The sequence below is a fragment of the Chrysochloris asiatica genome, unplaced genomic scaffold (genome assembly GCF_000296735.1).
Source record: "Chrysochloris asiatica unplaced genomic scaffold, ChrAsi1.0 scaffold00453, whole genome shotgun sequence".
NCBI classification, from domain to species: domain Eukaryota; kingdom Metazoa; phylum Chordata; class Mammalia; order Afrosoricida; family Chrysochloridae; genus Chrysochloris; species Chrysochloris asiatica.
In genome coordinates this window covers 1220088-1223095 of record NW_006408971.1, presented here as the reverse complement: position 1 = coordinate 1223095, position 3008 = coordinate 1220088, and the positions used below count along the sequence as shown (strand labels likewise).

Genomic DNA, 3008 nt, shown 5'->3' with positions numbered 1-3008 from the left:
GAAAGCATTTTACAAGACCAAAGACTCATTCATTGCAAATACCTTTTTTCACATGGAACTGTAGGATTAGTACCGGACTATTTGCGGCACTGTGGGCTAATGTGCTGGACTGCAAAGTAGGTTTGAACCACAAGGTCAGTGGTTCAAGCTCACCAGCTGCTCCTTGGAAACTCTACACAGGGTAGCTATGGGTCGGAACCGACTACAGCACTTAACAACAACAACAACTAACCATAAGGTAGGTGGTGCAAACCCACAAATCGCTCCTTGGAAACCCTATGCAGGGTTGCCAGGAGTCAGAACTGACTCGATGGCACTTAACAACAACAACATACACAACTATACAAGTATATGGATCTTGCCAGAAGGGATACACAGGAATAAAATTGATTTCCTCTGTGGGAAGAGACAACAGAGAAGGTCAACATCAAACGCAAAGCAAGGTCAGAGGCTGACTGTGGAACAGACCATCAATTGCTCATATACAAGTTCAGACTGAAGATGAAGAAAATTAAAACAAATTCACCAGAGTCAAAATATGACATTGAGTATATTCCACCTGTATTTAGAGACCAACTCAAGAATACATTTGATGCATTCGACAGCAATAACTGAAGACCAGAAGAGTTGTGGGATGACATCAAGAACATCATACATGAAGAAAGCAAAAGGTCATTGTTAAAAAGAAAAGAAAAGAAAGAATAGATGGAAATGGATGTCAGAAGAGACTCTGAAACTTGCTCCGGAACACTAAGTAGCTAAAGCAAATGGAAGAAATGATGACGTAAAAGAGCTGGACAGAAAGTTTCGAACAGAAGCTCCAGAAGGCACAATATTACAACCAAGTGTGCAAAGAACTAGAGAAGGGAGTCCGGCTGGCAACATAGCGCCATCCGCGTTTCTGCGCCCCTTCTCTTGGCTGCTGACCCAGGTCCGGCTCCCTAGTGGCCCTTCAGCGAGGTCAAAGTTCTATGTTCAGGAGCTACCAAACAGCAAACCTGATTGGCTGAAAGTTGGACTGACCTTGGGCAGCACAGTCTTCCTGTGGGCCTATCTCATCAAACAACATAATGAAGATATTTCAGAATAGAAAAGAAGAAATGGATTGGAATAAACTATTGAAATATTATTATAGTACACTCCATATAATGATTACAGCAGTTCTTATGGATTCACCAATTTTTTTACAGTAAATGAAAGAGGAGTAAGTTGTATGTGGATATATATTGTCAGCATTTGTGTGTTGCATCATTAAGTGGAAGAAAAAAGACTTCTGTATTCTTTGTTGTTGTTGTTAAGTGCTGTCGAGTCGGTTCGGACCCATAGCGACCCTGTACAGGGTTTCCAAGAGTGTAAATCCTTACGGGAGTAGAAAGCCTCATCTTTCTCCCGCGGAGCGGCTGGTAGTTTCGAACTGCTGACCTTAAGGTTCGCAGCCCGATTCGTAACCACTACGCTACCAGAGCTCCTTTCTGTATTCTTTAGGTATTACATATTGTGGTAACTTGCAGAAAATTAGGTATCATATTAGAAGTATTTGAATATTAAAGATATGTAGTGCTAAATGTGCAAGTTGAAAAATGTAATCAATAAAGTGCAATATGAATTCCATTAAAAAAAAAAAAACTAGAGAAAAAAACACAAAAGGGAAGAATACACTCTGCATTTCTCAAGCTGAAAGCACTGACCAAAAAAATTCAAGCCTTGAGCTGAAATATTAATAGGCTTTTAGGGCAACATATTGAATGATGTAGGAAACATCGAAGGAAGATGGAAAGAGTAACAGAATCACTGTAACCAAAGTAACTGGTTGGTGCTGTCATGTCATGAGGTACCTTAGGGTCAAGAGCTGATGGTATTAAAAAGTCCAGGCTGCGCTGAAGGCATTGGTGAAACAAGACTCCAGGAATGGACAGAATACAAATTGAAATGTTTCAAAAAAACGAATACAGAACTGGACTCCTCACTCATCTATGCCAAGAAATTTGGCCAACTGACAGGCAGACATCCAATTTTGTGCGCATTCCAAAGAAAGAAAGATGACCCAACAGAATGTAGGAACAATCACTCAGCATCAGAATCACACCCAAGTAAAAGTTTACTGAAAATAATCCAAAAACAGTTGCAGCAATACAGCGACAGAAATTCAGGCTGGATTCAGAAGAGTACATGGGACTAGTAATATCGTTACTGACATCAGGTGGATCTTGGCTGAAAGCAGATAATACTAAAAAAAAATCTTTATTTGGGTTTTATTAACTATGCAAAGGCATTAGACTGTGTGGATCATAGAACATAGCATTGCGAAGAATGGGAATTCCAGAACACTTGTGCTTATGTGGAACCTGTACACAGAACAAGAAGCATTTGTTCCAACAGAATGAGGGGATACTGCATGGTTTAAAATCAGGAAAGGTGTGTGTCAGGGTTGTATCCTTTCACCATATCTGTTTAACCTGTGTGTTCAGCAAATAATCCAATCAACTAGATAAAATGAAGCAGAACACAGCATCAGGGTCAGAGGGAGGCTCCTTACCAACTTGTGATATGCAGACGAAATGACCCTGCTTACTGAAGCCAAGAAGATTTGAAGCACTTGCTGATGAAGAAAAGGAATTCAGTCTTCAAATAGATTGCAACTCAATCAAAAGAAAACAAAACCCCTCACCACTGACCAATAAATATCATGATAAATAGAAAAAAAGACTGAAGTTGTCAAGGAATTCATTTTAGTTGAAGCCACTATGAATGTTCATGGAAACAACAGTCAAGAAATCATAAAAAAGTTCTTTAAAGCATTAAAGAACAAGGGTGTCACTCTGAGAACTAAGGTGCATCTGATCCAAGCTATGATATTTTCAATCACCTCAGATGCATGTGAAATTTGGACAGTGAATAAAGAAGACCGTAGAACTGATGCCTGAGAGTTATGATGTTGGTAAAGAATATTGAAAGTGCCAGGGACTGCCAGAAGAACAAACAAATACATATGGGAAGAAGTACAACCA

General features: G+C 39.7%; 1 protein-coding gene and 1 pseudogene across 1 annotated transcript in view; one reads left to right on the top strand and one right to left on the bottom strand.

Annotated features, from left to right (window-relative positions):
• LOC102819991 overlaps positions 1-1114 on the top strand; it is a 2747-nt pseudogene extending 1633 nt beyond the window's left edge.
• LOC102820758 (1-acyl-sn-glycerol-3-phosphate acyltransferase delta-like) overlaps positions 1-3008 on the bottom strand; it is a 61504-nt gene that overhangs the window by 50898 nt on the left and 7598 nt on the right. The gene's annotated exons all lie outside the window — the stretch shown is intronic.